The 25,843-nt window shown below is 34.9% G+C and overlaps 1 long non-coding RNA gene across 4 annotated transcripts in view; it reads left to right on the top strand.

Annotated features, from left to right (window-relative positions):
- Positions 1-829: 829 nt before the first annotated feature.
- Positions 830-25,843, top strand: part of LOC107516238 — a 35,931-nt gene continuing 10,917 nt past the window's right edge. For 3 of the 4 annotated variants that reach the window (XR_001598231.2, XR_001598233.2, XR_001598232.2), the window contains exons 1-3: positions 830-4,011; positions 10,465-10,568; positions 11,325-11,426. This is a non-coding gene — a long non-coding RNA (uncharacterized LOC107516238). The remainder of the gene's footprint in view (positions 4,012-10,464; positions 10,569-11,324; positions 11,427-25,843) is intronic. The other variant, XR_001598234.2, reaches the window with a different exon arrangement.

The raw sequence follows: 25,843 nt of genomic DNA, 5'->3' as shown, positions 1-25,843 counted from the left end.
TTGACACTATAATGAGTACTTATATCAAATACTCAGTAAATATTTGTCGAAGGAGTAAATGAAGGAAATGATTCAAAATTCCTATAGCTTTTTCCTCAAGGTTTATCCCAAATCCACCCACTTTATTTCAGATTCATCGTCTCCATAAAGTCCTTTTGTATTCATGAAACAAATTATGTCATTCTATTGCTTAAACTACCCCCAAGATACCCTTTTTGTTTTATTCGTTAGCTTTGTGATGTGTTAGCTTCTTTTAAATCATATAACACAATCATATAAGCCAAAGTTAAAAGTTAAAAAATGATCAATAATGAATATTGATCTTATCACATTTCTACCCAGCAGTCTGTCCCCATGCTCTCACGGATTCTTAACACTCTGGTCACAGTTGTTTTCTGTATGCACAAGTAAACAAACACAGGGAATCCGATGGCTTCCTTATTTCTAACAGAGGTAATTATGTATAAAAGTTCATCACGTTACTTTGTACTTTCGTTAAAAAAAATATGTAAAAATGTGTTTCTATTTCAGTGTATAGACACATTCTCAACCCTTTTTAGAGCCCTAAAATTTTCCACTGTTGGAATGTATGAAAGCGCACCTAATCCATTTAATCTTTACGATTTCAACACTGCCATTACCAACAAGGTTGTCATGAATATCATACACGAAAGCATAGCTGTATCATAAATTCTCTTATGCAAAAGTTGTGTTAAAGACTAAGCATTTTATAATTATCAGATATTATATAGAATATAATATTATATATATATATAATATTGCTCTCCAAAGGTGTTGTATCAATTTGTATTCCTACAAATAACACATAAAAGGTGCTTTCCCACAACCCTCTTAAAAATGTATTTCCCTTGAAAATGTTTTTCCAAGTTAATCTTGAACTGCGTTTGAGTCAGTTTTCTCATTTCTATTCCCCACGTCACTACTGTACTTCCTCTGATGGATTCTCCCTGGCATCACTTCCAATGTCATCTATATTTGTCCAATGGCTTTATTTTTTCCTTCATTTTTTTTTTACCAAGGTCCTACAAGTCCATGTTTCGTGTCTTCACATTTTCCCCCCATTTTTTCTCCTCCAACTTTTTACACTTCTGCTTTGTGATCTCCCATCATACCAATGATTGCAGACTTAAGTGTGAATGTGTTCGTTAACTCATGACTGAATTTATGCTTAGCATTTGCTCCAAAAAGATTTTAGGATTTAATTCATTCTTTGGCAACATGAAAGCTTTGTTTCTCTTCTCTAAATTATTCTAATAATGAGATGACAATGATGGTCTAACATTTCCTGTATCGTTACTCATTATTGAATATATTGTTTTTTATTAGACTATTAGTTTGGAGGAATTTCCTCTTTGGAAAGGAGGTCAAAGTTGAATGCTCTTAATTGTTCTTCTGACCTAAGGACAGACAGCTTCCTACAAATAAGCCTGTGTGCTCTTTGAAAATTCATCTCTGGTTTTTCTTTGTACAGAGTTGAACCTCAAAGACATTTGCTGACAACCCTGGACGTTTCACTTTTATCAAAAGTCACTGCAAAATAGAATTCTTCACTTCCTGGTAAGCACATCAAATTCAGTGCCTGCATTTTGCTGACACTGGAAACCTGTTGCTGCTGAGGTCCCCTGATACTCTCTAGTCTCCATGCCTCTTCTCTCCAGCTCTGCAGGAACATATTCTTCCTGGTATCAATCCATTAGAGTTACAGATCTAGTTAGAGCAAATAAGAGATACAGTGTTTACCCCCCAGGATGATTTCTTTATCTGTGGGAAGTATAGTTTTGCACTATTTCCCGGAGTCTGCCACCTCCGAGCCAACTAAATAGCCTTCACACTTCTTGAATCACATCTGCACAGATTCGGTAGACTGAGTAGCTTCACACTCCAGAATCTGTAAATCCCATCTGACTCCAAGTTTTAGGGAACATGGACAAGGCCATTGTTTTCTTATTTTTCTTGTGACTTTACATGATTTCTAGAAGAAGAGAAGACAATAATCTACCCAACTATTATGTTATACTCAAAGTCCATAATATAGATTATGTCTCTCAGCTATCCCTGTAGATATCCTGAGGACCACTTCGGAGGCTCAGATATTAATAGTCGTAATAGATACCCATGATCAATTTATAGTTTGAGTAGGATTCCTTTAGGTGCTTTGCCGTTTAGAATAATATTTGCTGTTGTCTTTGAGTAAATGGATTTTATTATATTTATGTAATCTTTCTCCGTTTTGCATCTTTATTGAGATAACTTTGAAGTTTATCAAATGCGTTTTCAGCATCTGTTGATGTGAGCTTATGGTAACTCCGTGTTGTTGAAATGTATTACACTGGTAGATTTCTTGCATTCTTAAAATAAACCCTAGTTTGTCATAATGCATTTTGATTTCGATGCATTGTGATATTATAGAAATAACAAAGATTCCAAGGAAATGGTATTATACATAAATCTGGCACCCCATTGTGTTGGTTTGGGACTTCTGTGAAGCAGTCGCCAAGATGGGCTGATATATGCACAAGATTTATTGAGATAAATGCATTGGAAGGATAAAGGGGAGGGTGTAAGAGAATCATCATTGGGACAAAGCACCTCGCCACCCTGGGAAGCTCAATGGCAGCTTGTGGGTGAGTTCTCACAATGAGGTGATGCACGGGTGCATTCCAGCAGCACGACAGCCTTCATCTTGGGACTCCCCGAGCCTCCCCTCCCCCTGCCGCCAGACTCCTCCACATATAAGTGCAAAAATAAATCTAATTACAAAACAATTAGCAATCGATGCTGGCAGGCTGATACATCCTGTTCTAACACAACTCACAGGCCCATAGCTACAGGACATCATTTGAGTTTGGCTTCAAAGATAACGGTGAGGAAGACAGTCCTGATGCTACATGCAAACGCACCTCTGGACCAGGCAAATGTGACGTGTGCCAGTGACACAGATGGAAAATGCTGCAGAAAATGAGTCAGACTTGTGAAGGAAGTCAAGAAACAGAGAAAGAAACAACAGTTAAAAGCAAGAGCAGTTCTTCGGTTTTCGCAAACTCTCTAGAAAGGTGTGTTTATACGCTGGTGTAGCTGCAGGCTGCATTTAGCGCTGGCTGAAATTTGCCCTAATAACCTTTGCATAGAAATTGTACAAATAGAGATCAAACATTCTTAAAAAGTTACTAATCTTAAAAGGGAGCAGTGGGCTCTGTCCAGCTCTATTTGGAAAGAGGTATTATGTGATCTATGCAACGTATGAGTCTTGAAGAGATAAATATAAATGAAATAACGGCCAGAAGGGAATTTCCAAGGAAATGGAAGGTTGAAGAGAATTTGAAAATATGTGAAGGAAAAGGCCACCATGTATACATCCCTTATTGTTTGTTGACTATTTTAAGAATATTAATATGCTCATATATGTGATCCAGAGTACGAATAACCTATTCCCAAACTGTTGAAAGATGTCCAGCTTAGATGTTGCCAAGTTTACATGTTTTACAATATAATTTCTATTTGACGCTATTTCTCAAATGAGGTGTTAATGAAAACACAGAAGATGAGTTTGATTTCGATAATTCGAACCCCTGCTTTCTCCAGGACTAGTAATCATAGATAGATAGCACAGCACGGGGTGTGGGGGCAGGGAGATGAACAGCAGAAAAAAGACTGATGCTACGAAAGTCGTCAAGTAATAGAAATAAGCAAACAGAACGCTCTTTTTAATGGCTTTTGTGTTCCCAAAACTCCTGAGAAGGGAATGCTACTGTATTTTCCTTTTGGTTTTAAAACTGTGGATGATTAAGAATCGAAGTATATATTCAGTGAGAATCTGGTTCATGATTTATTTATCTTCTATGTGGTGAATGAAGACATTTTGTAATATGACAATAACTGTGGGGAACGGATTCAGGGTGTCAGTGATGAAGCGGAAGAAACAGGTGTGGGAGAGGAGGAGGATGCAGGAGGAGGACGTCATCAACGACATCGGTGTCTGGCAGAGAGAGGGTAAGCTGCAGTGACTCTGGCTGTAGAGTAGACAATCACCACTATGCAAAGACCTAGACGTAACTATTAACTACTCACAGTCTTATACTATTTAATTTGCTAGGTTTTGCGACAAAATTTGTATAAATCTTTTAAACATTAATTCATTACTTTAGACTGTCATAGTAAACTGTTGTCCAAAATGTACAGGCTGCAGTAGATAATGTAGCGTATACTAACTCGCTGCTGTGGTCTGGGTGTTGCAAACTGCTTCTTCCGACAGCAGCTCCGCAAAGCATCAGAATTGTAACTGAGAGATGTTAGTTTTTAGAAAATTTTCTTAAAAGAAGAACTAAGGTAATTTTCAAGTCGGTTTGCATGAGTGATCCTTCTGTCACATCAGATTAAAAATGTTTCTTATATTAACTAAAAATGTTTTTTAAATGTTGACATCCAGCAATGAGTAAAAATTTAAAAATATCCCCAGACTTCTAATGGATGCTAAAATTATAATTTCGTTTGATGATTTTTATATTGGGTGACAGTTACGTTAAAATATAATTGTTAATATTAAGATAGTTGATCCCTGGACCACGAATAGAATCAACGCCACCTGAAAAGAAAGATTCGGAATCTAGGGAATGTAACCCTAGAACTTAGCTGTCACATGGGGCCTCTGTTCACATTAGTATATTCACTTGGTCATCGCCCTTCATTAAAAGCAGTTGCTATCAACACCCAGTGTGCCTTGGACGCCGCTGGGATGCTCTTAAGAAGTGCCAAGCTCTGTCCCAAATAAGCAGAATCAGACCCTCTGGGTATGGAGTCCACTAACTTTTCTCTTTGTGTCTCTCGTCTCTTTGGGTGATTTTGATGCATGGCAGATATTGAAAACTGCAGACATTAGAGAAGAGGCATGCATGAATTCGGAAAAATGAAAAAAACACTTCCTTTCAAATTCGCACTTGAAATCAAGCCTTCCACTTTTCCCCTGTGTGCCATTCTCTTATTTACAAAGAGGTTTATTAAAAATCATCTCTCAAAATTTGTGTGACTTGTTTATGCTGTCATTACAAGATAACACAGTGAACTTTTATTTTAAGGGAACAGAGCACTTATTTATCTATTTTTATTTTAATATAGGAGACTTCATACAGGATTTATTTATGGAAATAGCAGACTTTCTGAAATGCTAGAGAATTAACAAAATAGTATTTTGCTCTTAATTGAAGAAATGTATCCTCATAAAACTAGGTGTGTGCAAATGCTTACTGACTTTCAAATACGAATAAGCCCTATGTGGTCTAAAAGCACATTTATATTTGTTCTTTAGTTCAAGTTTTAGTTTAAGGGAATGAGCCAAAAAATGTTTCAAACTATTTTATAGCAACGATTCCCTACCCAGAAGTATATTAATGGGAAAACATTTGGGCTTCCCCTAATTTAATGGGGCATTTTATTATGTTTAAATAAAGGGTTCTTTACAAATGAGATCTCCTGCTGATTAGAATCCTATCTAAAAAGCAGTAGAAATCTGTCAATAATGCCCAGGAGGCCTAGAAAATGTTTTCGTTTCTTTCATGGCAGTTTATGCTTCGTCTGAGTCTGTCACCCAAGCTGCAGTTTGTGTTGGGGTTCCGAACCAGCTAACTGATGGGTCACTTCTCATCTAGCAGTGGGACAACTGTCATACACGCAGGTCATTCTCAGAACGGGGGTTTGTTTTGCATAAAGCGTATTTTAAAAATCATTTCCAGATGATATTAATTTATGGCAAGAAATTTATTCTTCAAAGAGTTATGAATTTGGGTGTTGAGGGTTTTCTTAGGTATAACACCAAAGTTATGATTTGGGGGTTAGCAATTTCTCTGAGGTGGAAAAAAAAAAAAAAAAGACACCACAAGAGAAATAAGATGCTTTCAATATTTTCTTTCATACTTCTGTAAAATGACATCAGAAAAGAGGACAAATGACATTTTCACTGAATTGTTCAGTTGTGCTTTAAACGACTTGTATTCCTTTTCAATTAAGTCTAATGGTTTAGCGCAATTAAGATATAAGTGATTCTGGAGTCTGACAGGTATTAATACTACAGTAGAAATGGGAGCATATCCCATCTCATAAACAATTATTACAATTCCTTTTCCTAGGACGAGGCTTTCTGTTGTACCTCTTTTCAGATGTTTTTTCTTTAATGAAGTCTGTGTGTGTTTTGAAATGATTTAGTTATTACTGTCACAGCAAGAAGATATAAATGTTCATATACAGAATAACTATAGTCTCTAAAGTATTGCTTGGATTTAAAATTGTATTTCTAAAAATATTTTTTTTCAGTTTTTCATTAATATACTAAGGATCCAAATATTTTCTGAAGTACTAAAGAAGTGAGATAACTAATTCTGATTATTGTTTTTTCTTTAATTCACTACTATTTCTAATGCGAATCAACTATATTCATGTATATTTTCTCAATATATTTTACTTAGGTAGTTCTTAAATTTATAACTCATTTACAAATTTCTGCTTTAGACAAAACTAGTCACTCTTGAAAGATTATGATTTTTGAAAAAATATATAAAGCTATTCAAATACACTGCTAAGAGTAAAACAGCCACAGCACTTAAAATTGAGTATTTTATTTTTAAGAACATTTAATAAAGATTTTAAAGTTAAAAAAAAAACTCTTAGGTCATAAATTCAGATAGTTTTTCCTAAACTGTCAAAATTCATGTGTTGGGATATCAAGTAACTTATTTTTCTCTTGGTTCCTTGACATCCCTTTATACCCGCTCCCTCTCTCCTCCTAGCTCACCCCGCCCGACCCAACCTTCCTTAAAGAAGAAGAGACATTCTCAAAATTCTGGTTCTAAAATCTCCAAAGCAAATTGTCATATCGTTATGTATTACATGGTCGCTATGTGTTCATGTGGAGTAGAATGCCACCTCTACCTGTCAACCAGGATGGGATTCATAGAACTGCTGAGAAATAAACCGTTCTTATGTTCAAGGACTGAGAGAAGATTTAATTAGTAGTCAACAGAGCGTAAACTAGCCTAACTAATTTATACAGCATGTAGCCCAAATACATTTCCTAAATTGAATGAAAATACAAATAATAGCATTTCTGGTAAACTGTTAAAAAAAAATCATTGACTCTGGGTGATAATAATGTGTCTGTGTAGGTTCATCAGTTATAACGAACATGCCACTCAGGAGGGGACATTGACAATAAGATAAAAAGAGAGGCCACACATGCATGGAAAGTCTCTCTAGTACCTTCCACTCAATTTTGCTATGAACTTAAAACTGCTCTAAAAAACATAAAGTCAGTTAAAAAACCTGAACAGAGAAAACATCTATATTATTAATGTATTATATCATATTACATTACTTATATTTTTATTTATTTATATTTCTGGATTTATTTGTTATATGCAATGTGTCCTTATCACACATTTATTAAGATTTATAAATTTTAAATGTGGCATTATTACACATAATATATTCCAATTGCTTTTTATGCTTAATGTGAAACTATAAAATTTCCCTGTCATTAAATATTTTTTATAAAATACAAATTTTATTGTTGAGTAATTTTTTATTATATTAAAATCTCCTATTATGGACATTTAACTTGGTTAAAATTTCTTGCTGTTTTAAACGATCTCAAGGTCATCTAGTGTATATCTTCTGTGAACACATGATTCTTCATATTTATAGAGTTATTACCATAGAACTGAAGAAACAGTTTAAATCCTTAGGTGCATTGCTCACTTAGCCAAATATACTCATTGTGTAGGTTGTTTTTATGATCGATTATAATATACTCATGCTTCAGTAATATGTACCTAGTCTATTTTTATTTTTTTGAGAAAGGTCATATAACTCACATTTCTTTACTATTAATTTTCTATTACCATTAATAGCATTTTGATTAATTAATTGTGACTTCTAAATAATGATTGCCATTAACAACACCCTAAAATATATTACTACGTAATTCATCTTACTGTGTTTACATAAATCACAAATAGTATTGTTTTTTAATATTGTTTTCCTAGGTGATCCACTTCAGAAAAACATTTTTAATAAATCAAATTGAAAAATAACCCTCAGTGCAAAGTAAACATGAATATATTTAAGTCCACACCCTCAAGAAAAAATCTCCAAAGAAATAAAGAGATAAAATAATCTCCGTTTTCAATGACATCACCACCACTGACAATCTTTGAAGCATAACTGCCAAATAGTGTAAAACATAGGATAATGGAAACATAATTGATGAAAATTGGCATCTGGCTTTTCAAAATCCAAGAACAGTTACTTTTTCTTAATGTATATTTTTACGATACTGAAAAGACTTTCTTAATAGCTTTTGATTAGAACACCGATTTTCAAGAGAAGAAAGAAAACCATGGACGAAACCAAGAATGTTCTGTTGAGACAATCTTCAACAGGTCGGAGTTTCAGCGGGGGCGAAGCTGCCATTTTATCGTCTACATCAACCTCCTATTACCTCAGGGGCACATAAGAATCTGATTAGAAATTTGTAAATCCTGTTTACTCCTACCCCAAAAAACATTCTGTTCACACAATTCTTTATGCAATATCTGATCACAATAAAAAAGGTCCAATAGCCACAGAGGAACTACGTGGAACTGTTGTAGATTCGATTGTTTTCCTCAAATAGAAATATTCACATCCTAAACTCTAGGGCCTCAGAACGTGAGCTTATGTGGAAATAGGATTATTTAAATAGAACTAGTTATGGTGGAGTCATACTGGGATAGTATGAGCCTTAATTTAATAGGATCAGTGTTCTCATAATAGGATTATGGCATGTGAAGACGCAGAAAGCCTGAGGGAGAATGCCATGTGATGATGGAGATGATGGAGATCGCACTGTAAGCCAAAGAATGCCAAGAATGGAAGACTCCCTCTAGAGGTGAGGCAGAAGCAAGGAAGGTTTCTCCCCGACAGTTTTCAGATGGCATGAGGCCCTGCTGACATGTTTTTGGACTTCTAATCTCCAGAACGGGAGAAGATACATTTCTGCGTTTGTTTGTTTGTTTGTTTTTTAGCCACCCAGTTTGTGGTACTTTGTTACAATCACACTAGGAAGCTAATACAGGAATTGTGCATAACATTTTTGTAAAACAAGAAAAGAATTATAATATGGAAATATAAAAATTAGCAATAGCTAACTAACATTAATTACAGATTTCTATTTTCTCGAATTAAATAACTTGAGAGAAAATATTTCTATGAATTAAAATAAGAAATTAGGAAACAACGGAAATTAAAACAATATGTAAAATCAGATAAATGACACTGTTCGTCTTGGGGAGAATGAGAGTTAAAAAGAAAGAGAGATCACACTTGGTGAAGTCTATTCCTCTTGGAGGCATTGATTTAGAAGTTTCTCACAGAAACATGAAGCAAGGGAAAGAGCTTTCGCCTCAGGTCCTGGACAGTATTTCCGAATGACATGAAATCTTTGAAGTCAGTTGTTTATCTTGGAATGCATCACTGAGTTTTTAACCACAGCTGATCAAACCACAAGCATTTTGGTAACATCACAGGAAAGAAAGAAAAAAAGATGGTATTTTCTTCCTGAGACTCTGTTTGGTGGACTTTCTACAAATGGTTCTCTGGGCAAAGAAGTCAGAGACCAGGCTGTACTAAAATTGTCAAAAACAATTTTTTTTAAAAGTCTAACTGATTCTGAAACACATATGAAAGAGTAATAGTGTAATAGTACCTTTTCTTTAAAATTAATCCAACACCTAAGTGAAATGTCATAAGAATCTATTTCTCATCATGCTTCCTCAATATCATCTACATTTATCCATTTACAAAATCACTACGTTGCTATTCTCGAAGGTGTTATTTCCTTAAATTAATCATCTAAAATGGGTGCAGTGACCTGTTAGTCTGAAAATACCTATTACGTAGCAATTAACTCTGCATAATTTTAGAAGTATTTGAACTGATCTTAAGGATATGTTGACTAGCTTTGGAAGTAAAGTGGTAGGTCAAGATTAGAGTTTTTGCTAAACCTAACAAGGCCACTTTACAATCCATCATATTTATACTTTGGGGATTATTTACCTTATTCACATGTTGAGTCAGATGCCACTAATGTCATTAGCTAGGTCAGCAAACTTTTTCAACTTGCTAATTGTCCATAATATCCTATTTAACATGTCTATGAAATGAACGGCTTTATTGTTTCTGCTTAATAACCAGAAAGTTTCCTAATTAATACAATTTAAGTGTTTTCACATTATTATAGTTATTTATAGATTTGATTTTAAGTATCTTTAGCCTTCTTTAAAAAATCATTTTTGTTAGTATTACTTTTTAGGAGTAGCCTTTCACTGCTTCTCTATTTGCGTTTTTTTAATACTCAAAAGAATACCACATTTTTCATTAGTTAATTCATTAAAATACTCATTTCACCACTGTTTATAGTACCTCTCTAATCCTGCCAGTATTGCTGAAAGTACAGAGGACTAGAAATAAGCACGCAATTTCTTCTCTCAAAGATCTGAGAATCAGCGAAGTGCTAAATAATGGTAAGCATGAGTAATTTTATTATTTTAACAGAGTATTAACTGCTTGTCATTAGGAAAGATAGCCTTGATGAGGTATAAGGGAGCCTGAGCAAAAAAGGTGAAAGGATTAAGAAGTACAAATCGGTAGTTACATAATAGTCATGGGATGCAAAGTACAGCATAGGGAATACAGTCAATAATATTGTAATGGCTATGTATAGGGCCAGGTGGGTATAAGACCAATTGGGGGGATCACTTCATATATATATATATATGCTTAACCATTGTATTGTACACCTGAAACTAATATATATAAAAAAAATAAAGTACATACTCTCTCTTAGTTGATTAAAATCATGATTGAAATTGTTACACACACACACACACACACACACACACACACATTTTTTTTTTTTTCTTTCCTAAGCTGATTACTTTGCTGTCTAGGATCTAATTGGTAACAAAATTTCTTCATAAATGTCTACAGAATTGTAGATTAGGAAAGTCCTTTGAAAACGCATAGCTGCCTTTGAGTATCATTGATCTCCACTTAAATGACTAGTAGAGCCTGGGTGGCTGACCACAGAGGATGTCCTGTGTCATCCTCACAACTCATCAGTAATTATTTTGCATAGTCTGAAGATGTATTCATGTAGCTGAAAAAAAGGGAGGTAGTATTTGATCTGAATCTGAAGAGCTGTTTCAGAATTAGCTGGGCACAGAAATAGAGCAAAATACAGCATTTTTTGATGATTTTATGTATTTTGGCATTGCCAGGTATGGGATGTAAAAGATGATTTTGGGAGACGAGAGCGCAAAGCCACAGAGGGCACCGCAGGTCATTTTTGGAGGCTGTAGACAGCCATCTAAGAACATGCGGTAAGTACATTTTGTTTGGATTTACAATTTAGCAATAATAACTCTGGTCAATCAGTGTTACCATCATTAAAGAAATTACAATTGGAGATGGTAACAATTATGGAATTGTATTATTGTTGCAGATCCCAAATCAACACGCTGAAAGTGAGGTAAACAATAGGTAATTAATGTAATAGAGTTTGGTGAGCAAAAGGAGGAGTTGATGGTGATAACATTCCGAGCAATTTGGTATAATTGTGGAAATTATAAATAAATAATATGGGAATAAATATATTAGCAATAATAGTGATAACACTAATTCTAATATTAGCTAGTACGGGTTTCTGACTATGTGCTAGATGATGTAGTAATCTTTGTGTAATATTTTGAAAATGTATATTGCAGATGCGTCTTGATTTATCATGAGATAATGTCTCTAGAAACCCATCATAAATTGAAAATATCATAAGTCAAATATGCATTTAATACACCCAAACTATAGAATACCATAGTTTAGCCTAGCCCACCTTAAACGTGCTCAGAACACTTTAGCTTTTGTTCTCTTTCTGCATTATCTATGACTTTTTACCTCTTAGATTGCTCTCATGATCATAAAAATATTTCTATTTCCCACTAAAAATTAAAATAAAAAATGTTAGTTCTTAAACTCTATGTATCTTTCCCATATTCCCCCCCTTCGTTTTAGGCAAAACAACATACTCCAAAAAAGATCTCCATCATCAAGGCCTGTACCTTCTCTCTTCTGATTTTCTGCTGAATCATCTCCAATAATTCTTTTAATTCTAATATTCCCTTTAAATGTCCTTGTCTAGGTCATAAGATCCACCTTTCAATTATTAGTTTGTCAGTCTTGGCTTATTACAGCAAATACACAATTAGACCCTCCTGGCTTTTATTATAAGTCACAACCATCTTATCATTTTCTTTAGATGGGTCTCATTTTCCATCTCCTTTGCAAAACCTATCTCCAGAACTTGGAATTTCAGTACCCTAAGCATCATTTCTGAATCTTTTTTTACCCTACATTAACTTTCTCGTTGACTTCAACTTCTGTCAAGACTCCAAATACTATCTATGCAACAATTGATCTTTTGGTAATTCACATACCTGCCTAAATTCCATCTCCATGTGGAAATGTAAATCAAACATGTTCAAAGCCAAAGTCCTTAGTCGACCTCCACTCCTTACTCTTAATCAATAAAACACATGTCTCTCACATTCCTCCCCTTAAAGCCAGCTCTTTCATTTTTATTTTAGCTTAGGACAAAAATTAGAATCATCATGATGGTTTGTTTTTTTTTTTTGTTTTTCACATTCAACATCCAATTTCTTTACAAGTTTTATAGGAACCTCCTCCAAAATATATCCAGAACCTGCTAATTCTTCCTTTTAAGCCACCACTTGATCTAAGCAACCTTTATCTCTTGCCTTTATCATTTAATATCTTTTCACTGATCTTTTTATTCTTGCCTTTGCCCTTCTCTTAAGTTTATTCTCACAAAGCAGTCAGGGGGGAACTTGTTATGATTAGGACAGATCCTATCAGTATCTTGATCAAAACTTTCTAAAAGTTTCCCATTTTCTCAGGATAAAAACAAATTTTTTTCCCAGTGCTTTTCAAGGCTCTGTAGGATTTGGTACTGAGATTATCTATGCTACCTTCTTGTTCTTCTTAAACACAGCAATTATGCCTTTAGCTCGGGGCATGTGCACTTCTGTTTTCTTCTGCCTGAGGGTCTCTTGTCCTATGTTTACACAAGGCACATCTCATCCTTCAGCCCTTGCTTGAAAGTCATCTCAAAGAGGTCTTTCTGACAACCTTGTGTGGAGATGAAAACTTCTTCTCATCGGACAGCATTCCATACCTCCCTTTTCTGCTCATCTTCCTTACAGTTATTACTATCTTATTTGCTGTGTGTTTATATATATTTATATTTAGCATTTTTATTGTCTATCTTACTCCTCTGAGGTCAGGGATCCTTGTCTCTTGTATTTGCTACTCTATACCTGGTATCTTGGTTAGTTTTCACACAGGGAACACACTCAGTATATATTTGTTGGATGAATGGAAGACTATATGTTTTAAGGGGATATTTTACATTTTAGAAATGCAATTACACTGGATGTTCAGACATCATGATATCAAATTTGATTTAAAATCTGTTGTTTTTATAAATACAAAAGAAAGAGAAACACAGGAACGAAAGGAGGATAAAAGGGAGAAAACTCAATAAAAAATAGAAAAGAGAATAGGCTCTTATTATTGAGCTAACTTCAGTAAGCGTGATCTTTTCGACTGATAACCACAGTATTATTTACCTTAAAAACTTCACTTGCATCACCAGACACTTGGGATAAAATCTGAACCCTACATCCTGGCTTGCAAATTTATATAGAATGTGCCTCTTTTTAATATTACACCACTTCGCTGCTTGTCACTAGGTTTAAGCCACCAGTTTTTAAACACCACAAATACACGTCTTTAATTTCCTCTTAGTCAAGTCCTTTTTGTCCCCCTGGCTCCAAGTGAAATGTCATCTCCCGACAAACGCCTTTTCTCACTACTCAGTTTAAAGAATCCACCTAATATCTCTGCACCACATCGCCCTGATCTGTTGCTACCATGATCCTCCGATCTGTCATATTTGCATTTATTATTGTCTGTCTCAGTTGAGCAGAAGTGGAGCCCTGTGAGGGTTGATTGTAGCTATTAATGGCTGGATCATGGCAGTGGGAATTCAACATAATCAGTTGAAAGAATCTATGCACTGAATCTACTTGAAGGAAACAGCTCACCTATCAGCCTGCCCCCGCCCCCCCCCCCCTCCGCCACCTTGCTCACCCACCTTGATGGCTAAAAGCAGCAGGAGTACACACACTGCTTAGCGAGAGCACTGAGAGCATACTGAGAAAACCTGTTCAGCTGAGAGAGTGTAAGTTTCTGGTCATAAATCCTGGTGTGCCAGAAATCTCTCTTTATTCTCCTTGAATCAGCTATACTGTTTTTCTGCATTTTTTTTTTTGGAAGTGGGTAAGGAAATGCGTTCTTATTTCTTTCTTCTTTCCACCTGAGTTTAAAATGGCTGTTTGGAACATGACCTGTTTGTAAGTTAGAGGATGCCAATATTATGTTTTGTATTTACGGTAAAAGAAAACACCAAAAAGAGTTTCCCGTTATTTGCTCCTGTAATTTTGATATGAAGCGTATAAATCATTTTGGCTTAGGAAAATCTAGACATAAGAGATCGAGGAGCATTAAGGCATGTTGATTAAGTTGTTATACCGCAGTTCTAGTATTGACTATTCGCAGCATAATGGAAAGTGAACACAATTCATGAGCATTTATGATAATTGCCTGAAAGAAACTGGCTCTGAATTTATACAGAAGATTAATTCATAGCAAAAATAATAAGGATGCATTTTAGATTCTCGATCTTGCCTATTCCTTTAATACAAGTTATTTTAAAACTCAAGTGTTTTAGGATGCCTTGTATCTGCTTAAAAGCATAAGAAAAATTTCAGAAAGATCAAACAATACCATAAAATAATTCTCTCATACAAAGCGTTTACCATTCAGTATAGGAATACAAAAGAATTTTGTGTTTTCAAATGGAAGTCTATTTGAATGGGAAAAAAATCACACAAGTTTATGTTTTTCCTCAACAATAGTTACACAGTATAAATGCATTCATATATTTGTGAAATCACTTAGATTATATTTTATATTTCATCCTTTTAAGTTCAAGGTTGTTTTCATAACTACTCTCAGTTTTTTTTTTTATTTTAAAATGTTTAATTATTTATCTTGAACTGTTCTTAATTACATGCTTTAACAATAGAACCTTGACTTACCTTACAGAGATAGCAATCATATTATAAAATATCTTCTCATGAAGAAATACTTTGAGAAAAAACAATATGAGGACTTGTGAATTTGAGTTAGAAAATAGGTCGATGCATGCTGCATCCATCTTACCTGTCACGGTGAGAAGGATCCAGTTGTGGACTTACCTGCAGTTATGCACGGAAGTTTCCTAAGTTGACTCTAGAAGAGGTCGCTCAGATGTTTTCCTTGTCCATGAAGTTCGCAGATAAATCTCTTTATCAGAAGTCACTGGTCCAATATGATTGCTTAGATTATGAATTAAGTCACTTCTACCTAGAATAAAAAAATCTAAGAATGGGTTTGAATTCTGCTACAACTCACTAGTCTTAATATTGTTTACTGCATTTCTCATCTGCCCTAATATGGCTAAACACTGAAACTTTGCTTTCCTCCTAAGCTTTTGCTCTTTTGTTATGCGTTATGTTGTACTGGATTTTTTTCCCTCAAACATTCATGCATTTTTGTTATCCCAATGGTAGCCCATCACTAACAGTCTATTTGAATCTGTCCCGAATAGTCCAGTATTGAGTTTGGTACCATTCACTTCCCTGGCCTATGGTGACATTTATACTACACATAAACAAGCGTCCTAGATTTTCTGCAGACTTTGTATTCTACTGTTATGCAGAATTCACTTGAATATTGCTTTTTGAATTTGAATTCAGACAACTGCAAAAGCCAAACTCCTCACTTTACACAAACATGATAAACTGCTCTTTCAAGGGACAGCATATTTCTGATGGTTATTTTTCAGACATTGTGGTTACTTAACAAACAAACAAACAAACAAACAAACAAACAAAAAAACACTGTCTACTTCTAACATCAACTCGTTCTTTTTCATCTGATCTGTGGGGATTAGGAATTGCTTAAACCTAAATCTTCCTGAATTTCAACACAATCCCAATCTCCTTGTAAAAACTAAAAGATTAGGCTCAAAATAGGTATATTTTTAACGTGCTTTTACTTAGTCGTCCATGGGCTAGTGTTGCAATAACTAGCAAAAAAGACAGGGAAATCTTAGGTAGGGATTTTTTTCAGGGTAGAATCAAAATGTGTCACATATAATCTGCTTTTTATGTTCCAAGTCAGATAAAGAGACACTGAATTTACAGCTCTGTAAATTTTACTTTCAGTTACAATAAATAAGGGCTTTTAATGATCACATAATGTCAGCCTGGATTAGTGGCCCCACGGTTGGTTTGAGGACTTAATGAAGTCACCAAAGACCCAAATGCTTTTCTTTGCATACTCTCTCTTCCTTGGCATAATGACTTTGAACCCATGACATATATGAAAGGAAAGAAGCTGTTATAAACTGTACATGATTTGAATGTTTAGAAATTATAAAAAAAATAATTATATAGATAAGAATCGTCCTGGGATTAGAAAGGGAAAAAAAAGGAAAAAGAAAAAGAGAGGTTTGAGTGGAGAGTGGGAAGGAGAAGGACAGTAATGGAGTCCTCAGCATGATAAGGGACAGGTAGCAGCATGGCAGGCTTTCAGAGGATGAACTGTCTTTGACTTTGTGAACACCCTACTCCCTTCTGAATTATCATCTGTGGAAAGGCCATTCGACAGCTCTGGACACAGGTAAGCATCTCTTGCTGGAGGGCGGCAGTTCAGTATTTACTCCTAACGGAAGTGGACTGAACATGGCTGGATGAGACTTTTCTAAAAGGTAACAGTGGACTCATTGTCGGTGTTATAGTTTGGACACTGTATGGGATGTCGTTGTTTAGTAAATCGAGGTGGAATGTAGATGTTGCCATTGTTACAGAAATAAAAATATTTTTACGGAAATAAAAAAAAATATTTTGAGCATAATTTAAGAAGATTAGATTCCTAAAAATATTTACAGTAGAGATGCTTAACTGTGATGATTAGCAGGGAACACACTGGAAACATTCTCAAAATTAGAGAATTAGAATCCTTAGAGGCACATACTGTGTTAAACTCGGGTATAAGAGGAAAACAATTGCACTTCTACAATGTTTAATAATGTCCCTGGAGCCTGAGAATAGAGGATACGCAAAGACTTTGTTCGATCGGAAAAGTGATAACTGGAAAATCATTCACAAACTCATCCTTACCCCAAAGTGGCAATCTTAAAAGATAACTTCACTTATTAGGCAAGATGGCCTGAATCTGGTTGATGTGCCCATTTTAATGAAGAAGTCCTGCTCAGAATCAGCCTGAACAATGGATCCCATCCCAGATCAAACATGGGAGAATTTCTCCTACTACTGAGCAGGCTTTTTACTGAGAATCGCCTGAAATGCTACCAGCAGGTGGTAAAATACTTTTCTCATCATGGCTGAGCTGGTTGAGAGGCAGGTACCAGAACGTAAGAACTATTCTGTGTTGATAGGCTCTCAGGAATGCCCAGGCTTCATGATAAGGAGTGTGTATTCACAACCCAATTTCACACTTGGATTGTTGACCATCAGAGTAAAGAATGACCACAACATATTTATGCCTCACTTTTTCATTTATTAAATATTTACTTGACATCTATGAGCTACTGTACTGTTTTGCATCGGGCACGTAGCAGTAAACAAAACAGCAAATAATATCATCTCTCACAGAGCTTATATTCTAGTGGTGAGAAGAGAAAAATAAACTCATAAATCAAGTCTTAGTATACCCCCAAACGGAAAGCGTTTTAGAGACAAACAAACAAGGCAAAGATGAAAGGGAGCATGTGTAGAGGTTATTGTTTTACATGGGGTCGTCAGGGTAGGCCTCCCTCAGAGGCCATGTTTGAGCTGGGAATCGAAAGAAGAAACACAATGAGACATAAGCTCTCTGTTGAGACTGTGCTCCAGGCAAAGAAACAAAGAGCAAACACAGAGATCCTGAGACGGGAGCGTGCTCGATGTTTTAGGGGGACAGCAAGGGGGTCACGGTGGTTGGAGATGACCAAACAGGAGGCAATAACATGAGACAAGACTAAAGAGAGAGCGGGACACTATGGACAGGCAAGGCCTTGGAAGCCACCGAGGGAATTCTGAGTGGGGCGTGAACCCACAGGAGGCTTTGGGGAAAAATCGTGTCGACGCTCAGATTTGAACAGTCACTTTGAAAACCACCGTGAGAATAGACTATCAGGTTATAGAGGTAAAAGCAGGAGGAAAAAAACAAAAAACAAAAAACCTTAAAGTCCTTACAATCATCGATCTGAGAAATTAGATCGGTTTGGTGGTTGTTTTGTCCTGAAAATGGTAAACACTGGTTGGATTCTGTGTGTTTTCTAAATGCACAGAGTATGATGATGGATTAGACAGAAGAAAGAAAGGTGTCAAAGATGACTTTTAGGTTTTCAAACTGAGGATCTTGAAGAATGGCAGTTCTAGATCCTAAAGCGAGGAAGAATATGCGAACACGTTCCTGGAACACCGACCGGGCCGATTCGCTCATACGCGGACATGTCACACTGGGGGTGTGTAAGGTGCATATTCAAAGGGAGATGTTAAGTGGTCATATATGCAAGTCCAGAATTCAGAGAAATTTTCTGGGCTGGGAATATAAATTAGGGTGTCAGCAGCATATGAATTTAAAGCCGCCAGAGTGAATAAGTTTATTTAGGAAGGAGGAGAATTGCCAAGACTAAACCTTGGGATGTCACACTCGCACAGGCAGAGGAAGAAAAGGACGCGGCACAGGAGACTGAGAAGAACAGGCCAGTGAGGTCGGGGGGTGGGGGCGGGGGCAGAAATATGTGTTTCTGGAAAAGTCTATTACGGAGAATGCTTCAAGGAGGAGGAAGTGATCAATTGCCTTAAGTGCTATTTGCAGTTCAAGTAAGATGAGAAAGAAAATTGACCATTCTGTTTACTTAGAGGACATCCGTGATCCTGAGAAGAAATGCTTTTGTCCAGTGAACATGTGAAATGTTAATTAAAACGAATTCAAGAGAGAATGGGAGAAGAGAAATTATGGATATTCACTATACATTGCCTCTTCAAAGATTTCGCTGTTTGTATGGAAGAAAAAAAAAAGTGGTATGAGAACCTAATGAAATGCAGGTGAAGTTTCTCTGTAGAGAGTCCCATACTAATTATAATGCAGGAATCTACATGTTAAGAGTAAACGTTAAATGATTCGTGACAATTTAAGCGTCTCTATTTCAACCACAAGAATAATTCAAATCAAAAGATAAGACTGTAAATAAGGAAGTAACCTTCGATTAATTGGACACACGTCTAGTGTAAGTCAGTCTTAAAATCTATTTTATATCTACCTACGACCCAAAGTATGTCATTGCAATGTAATGTCTTCTGTACTTTCAGGGTTAATTATCTATATACACATATGAGTGGGGATGGAGAGAGAGAATTCGAAACACATGGAGTAAATTCAGAACATGTCAAAGAAAAACATAGTACTAGTGTCTAGTCTTTCTGAATTATTATCCTGTAAGATATCAAGGGGCGATCTGAGGAAAAGTGATTCTATAAACAAGTAGGTCTGAGATTTCTGAGTGAAGACCTGTTTGACAGTGAGATAGATAACGAAGACACAAAGTCCCTAATTCTATCTGTATTACGTTCTGAGGTCCCTGGAATGCAGGGCTCCTCTGTAAGCAAGGATGGGCAAGGATCAGACTGCAAGGCTTGATAAGACATTGACCACCTAGAAAAGAAGCTTAGAGCATCACCTTTGGGCCTTTTTTTCTATATTCTGCAGTTTCAAAGGCTTGTGTGCAAAAGCATCAGTGAAGATCCTTCTCTATATTTTGTGCCTTATCCTCTGTTCTTGTTGTAGATTTTCTCTACAGAGGGGAAGAGGAATATAAATGAATGTGTGTAGCTAGTCACCATTTCACAACACAGGAGAGAGGTTTTACATTTTCACTTTTTTTCTGAAAATGATTTTCGGTTAAACCATTACTGCTTGGAGAACAGTCCCTGTATTAAGTAACTATGCAAATAATCTATTTTTTCTTAAATAATTCAAGAACGTTATGAGCACTTCTTAAAATGCTGTACTCATTTGAGTGCCTCGCATATATCTTCCCATTCCTGTTTCAAGGCTTTTAAAAGTTATTATTAATTGAGATTCCTTCAGAGTTAGTGGCACATGTCATATGACTAACGTTGCCGGGTAAATGATCTATGACACACTTGCCATCCTACCAATTTTTTCTCAATATTCTACTACTTTTAAATGATGTAATTCAGGAAGAGAATAGGATTGAGTTTTTTTGTTTGTTTGTTTGTTTTGTATTATTAGGAAAAGCTTTCTAAGCAAATACATAATTTTATTATGATATAATTTTTTTTCTTAATTTCCTTATTAACTGTATCTTTTCAGAATTCAGAAAGTATGTAGCTACTTATGATTTATGCACTAACAATCTGCAATGCTGATGTATATATGTATGTATTAGTTAAGGTCTGTATATTCTTCCTGGTAACACTTTCCTATATTGGAACTATTCACTTTTCATGGAACAACCTGTATTTTAATCCTTTTTCCTGGTAAAAGCTGTATATGTTACAATAGCTGGATTTTGTTGATATTAGTAATATTTACTTTTCCCTCAAATTAATTTCTGAACGCTATGCTATATGTGTACATAGATAACTAACATCTGAGCACAATGCAAATTATTTATTAAACATATAAATATGCACTTCTGTCTGTTCCGCCTTTCTAACCATAAAGGTAACTTTTAAAATTCTGAAATCTCTTTAAGAGAACTATTTGTCAAGTGGTTACTTAAAATGCCATTTATATTTTATGCTTACTCTTTAGAACATAAAAATAAAATGTTAAAGGCTAATATTTGTGTGCATGTGTGCATGCTTGTGCATTTTTAACGACAGGAAAACAATAGCATGCTATTGAAGAATAACTCCTCAGTAGTAAATGAAAAGCTATACTTGAGATATTATAATAGTGAATGAGAGAAATCAATGACGAGGAATAAAAAAAATCTCCTGAACCAAGACAATCAATCACCACAGAGCCTGATGAAACAATTTCATTACTTGCAAACCACAAAAGGTTTCTTTCTATAAAAAATAAAGCTTTGGGGAAGAGCTTAATGATTCATTATACAAATAAATTGCCTCTTTAGTAACAGGAATTGTAAATACGATTTCAAATACAATATAAAGTTAATTTTATCAGGTTCCTATGCAGTTCTTTGCATTCAGATTTCATAAGGGGTCCTTGAAATAATGTTTTTTTTTTTTAACAAGAATATTCTTGACAATATTCTTTTATTTTTGTTTTAGTGTTTGTATAATATCATAACTTTTCTATGGTATCAATATATAGGAAATATGTAAGAAGAGAAAGACAAACATAGAACAAGTACCAAACCAAGATTTATCTGTTGTCGAATTAATTAGGAAATAAGAGCACTTATGTATTTAATAACAGAAAGAATGATGTTTTATAAGATAGCTTAATTAATTAAAGTACATGGATAATGACTCTATGATGATAATTTTTCTCTTGCTCCTTTAAAGAATTTAAAGTATAGCAACAAATACATGTATATATATGATATTTTGATATTTTTCAAAAAAAATTAGACTACGTAGAAATTCAAAGGGCAAACATAGTGGTTCTGTCTTTCTCATCCAAATAAAATCTTTGTAAAGATCTATACCCAGAAACAGGAATTCATTTAAGCTTCTAGTTCACAGTTATGCCATATTAATTCAAGTCAATTTTATTTATTTTCCTATAGTCATGCCCAAGACAATGTTATAAATCACGTGGAATCAGTAAAAGATTAAATGGCTTCAATTTATTTAAGATGGAATCACTCAGACCCCAGGCTTCAATTTACCAAAAGAAAAGGTGCTTACACAATTTTTCTTAGATATTTGAATAAATTGTTCTAACTATTATATTAATACATAATTAAATATATTAGAATAACTACCACATACAATAATCATAAAGATCGAATATGATGGTGCCTGTTGGTATTACCCAAATATTAAAACCTCTTTGATAGACATCAGTTAATGATATTTATTAGATTGATTTATATTATGTATTAGTACTTTTTATTAATATTACTTAAATATAGATAATAAATAAATGGGTAAATAAATTCACCAATGAATAAACACCTATGCTTTCCTAAATAAACTCTTACAAAATATTCCCATCAGTGCAACAAATGATTCTTATTCTATATATTTTTTTGGTAGTAATGACTACAAAATCTCTCTTTGCACTCTCAATGAATATTCCTAAACTTTAAATAATTTTTTTGTGAAGTACAAATTTTTTAAACAGTAAAAATTGCCTGTGTTGAGATGCTGTAAAGAGAGGCGACAAGCAAAACGTACATTTCAGAATAGGCCCCAGACTTGGTTTCACGATGTTTGGGTTCCAAACCTGGCACCACTGATAAGGACCAAAATTATAAAGTGGTTGAGAAAGTACATTGAGAGAGGACCTATAACGAGAGTTCTTAGGTGAGGGGTCTTGCCCTATTGTGAAGATGCTTTAAATCTAGAGACAGAAAGAGCCATGAAGTTTTTCGCATGTCTGTGATGCCTGTGCACGTTTCAGAGTTAGTAGACTTATGTCTAAACAAACTCCCCAGATCAAAATGGCTGAAGAGCTGGGTTTGGTCATCTGCTTTGACTAGTAATTAAAATTAAAATGTCCTTGTTCCCCTTTCCATTTTTTCAGTCCCTGTAGTCTTACAGAGGTGACTCAGTAAGTTAAAATGCCAAATATTAAGCAAATGTTAAAAGTGAGTGAGAAAGATAGACATGAAACTTTCAGAATAACTGGCCAGGCCACGGTCTATGTGGGGTACTGTTTATCATCCTAGAGTAACCAGAGAAGTCATGGTGCCTGTCCCAGTTTTCGCCCTGTGCAGAAGTAAGCAACACATGATTAAACATGAAGGGAGTATGAGAGATGCACTGATTATGTCCTCTGAGTCATGCTTTGTTAATATAGCAATTAAACTCAAAAGGGGAATCAAGTCCGGACCGTTTAGATACATTTGGTTTGGCTTCCCCAGCTGTGTGTCAACTCTGTCTGTGTCGGCCCCTTCCTCCACCTTCAAGTCCACCTCCCTCGTCTTGTCACCTTGGATCAAAATCTCTAGCTAAGTAGAAATCCCTACTCCTTGTGAAAGAAGCAGGATGCTCATAATGCAAAGTCAATCTATTGTGAAATCATTTCGGATGTATGCTTTGTGTTATGCAGAATGATAATACTCATGATGTAATCACTTGGTGCCATAACCTCAAGTAATTAGAATACAAGTGAGATAATATGGTTGAGTGGATTTAAGTTTTCTTTCATAGAAGTAAGAATGATAAGCATAAAGTGCATTGCACTAGAGTTACTGCAAGTAAATATAGGAAATAACCATTTGCTTATTAATGCATTAGATGGACTCATCCCTCATATGTTGAAGTTGAAGCTCAATATATTTATTTTTATACAAAACAAACTTTATAGCAATAATAATGGTCTTATTTTTCAATTTAGAGAAAGACAGTTTCCCTTAGGGCGGGAGTATAAACTTTTTTACCTAATAGCCTAATTTTCCTTTTGGAATGCATTTTTTTTATAAAATGTTTTGATAATTTAAGGAAACACAATTGACTGTTGAAAAATAACAGATTAAATCCCTTCAATAGTGACAGCGTAATGAAAATACAATTTTGTGCTTACTCTTATCGTTAAAGGTAAATTCTTTTCCAATAGCAAAATAAAGTGCATAGTATAACAGAAAAAAAGGGACATTAGCTTTAGACAGAATTCTGCACAACTTTTAAAACCGCTGCAAGACTTTTTTGAGTAGGTGACTTCTAAACTCAACACAACTGGGGTCAAAAGACATTCTTTCTACAGTTCTTCCATATTGTGATTAAAGAAACACACAATGAGATAGCATACATATGCTTAACGGATCAGTTGCAAAACTGGCATATTGTCAAGTGATAAATTTCTCCCTAGAAAAGTGAGTAATTTATTTAATTTCAACTAAATCCAAGCGTATGAATCCATGGTTAGAAAAACATGTGAATTTATATTCACTTTCAGTATAAGCATTAGGAAGATATGCTTAATAATTCTCATATTGTCCTATATGGAAATTTTCTACCTTTATAAAAAACAGATTTTAAATGTATTAATCCATATGTGCATGGTTGTAAGCAATCTGTTAATTTACAGTGTCGAGGCAAACATTTTTTTTTTCCTATTTCATAAGACTCTGTGGAATGCCATCTGCTACTGGAAATACTATCTTTAAAATGAGTAGTCCAAATAGAGAATCTTGTTTTTTATTTGTTTTGTGTAAACTCAACATCTGTTGCATCAAAAAGTTAGTCTCCCACAGTATTGTTTTAAGTCAGTTATCTATTAAATCTCAATGAAGATATGCATTGTTTAGCACTATAATCACATATGAGGGTTTTTTTTCTTTAGTAATTATGCTCAGAAAAATAATATTTGGCATAGTTGATGTCATCCAAATTTAGGTGTGGACTTTCATTAGCTGTGAGGTATATCTAACACCCTCATTTATCAAAGTCTGCAATGTCAAAGATTGCAGCTATTTTAATCAGAAGAGTCTATATTTATAATGGGACAAATTGGTAAAACAAGTAAGCAAGATTAGTTAAACAGGGTTTGGGGAATTAGTCTCACATTAAGATAATTTTAAGGAAATGATATTATGAAAACTCAGGTCAAACTAAAATGGTCTGTTAAAATAGCTATTAACATGATGTCCTTTAATATGTCGTTTGATAGCAAATCCCTTCTTACACGCTCACCTGCCAACGTGCTCAGTTTGAAAATGCTGTTCGGTGAAGAGCAGGTGTTCAGTACAAAATCACATTACAGAAAATACGTTTAGTGTTATAGGAAGAGTGGCATTTTTTAAAACATTCTCAGCACAGGGCCTCATGGTTGTCTGCATATACTTCTCTCTGAGTGTTCGTTACACTGACAAGTCTAATAACAAGTATTCTTTCCCAATGTCACATCCGGTTTTTTATTTGGTGTTTATAGTTTTCTGCTATCACTAAACCCAACCCGATGCTGGAACCACCCTCCAACCTGGCCTTGGGGAAAAGATGAACAAATTTTAGCAGAATGCTGGGAAAACTGTAATTTTTTATTGATCAAATGCTATATATAAAGTATGCTAATTAGTGAATTAGTACAAGCAAGAATATATGTTTCTAGTGTTATTTTATATGAATTTTTCCTTAGCCTTCTCCTAGCCAACTTTTTTTTTTCTAATAACTTATGCTAAAAAGAAGAGGTAGGCTTCCAAATTTGTGAGTGCCAGGAACAGCACACACTTTTGAGGGCAAACTCATTTAACTTGCAAACAGGGCTAGCAATGGGGTGAACATCTGCACAATTAGGTTTTGGAAGATATTTAACAGAGAATTCTACTAAAAGAGATATTTGCTCAGTTAAATTGAGCCATTGCATACTTAATCCTACATAAAACAGAGAAGTGATAGCAGTACCTCCAGAAATTACCTTTTACCATGAGGCAAACTCAAGGATGGGG

This window comes from Rousettus aegyptiacus, unplaced genomic scaffold (genome assembly GCF_014176215.1).
Source record: "Rousettus aegyptiacus isolate mRouAeg1 unplaced genomic scaffold, mRouAeg1.p scaffold_m13_p_16, whole genome shotgun sequence".
Classification (NCBI taxonomy): Eukaryota; Metazoa; Chordata; class Mammalia; order Chiroptera; family Pteropodidae; genus Rousettus; species Rousettus aegyptiacus.
This window is presented reverse-complemented; position numbering and strand designations above follow the sequence as displayed.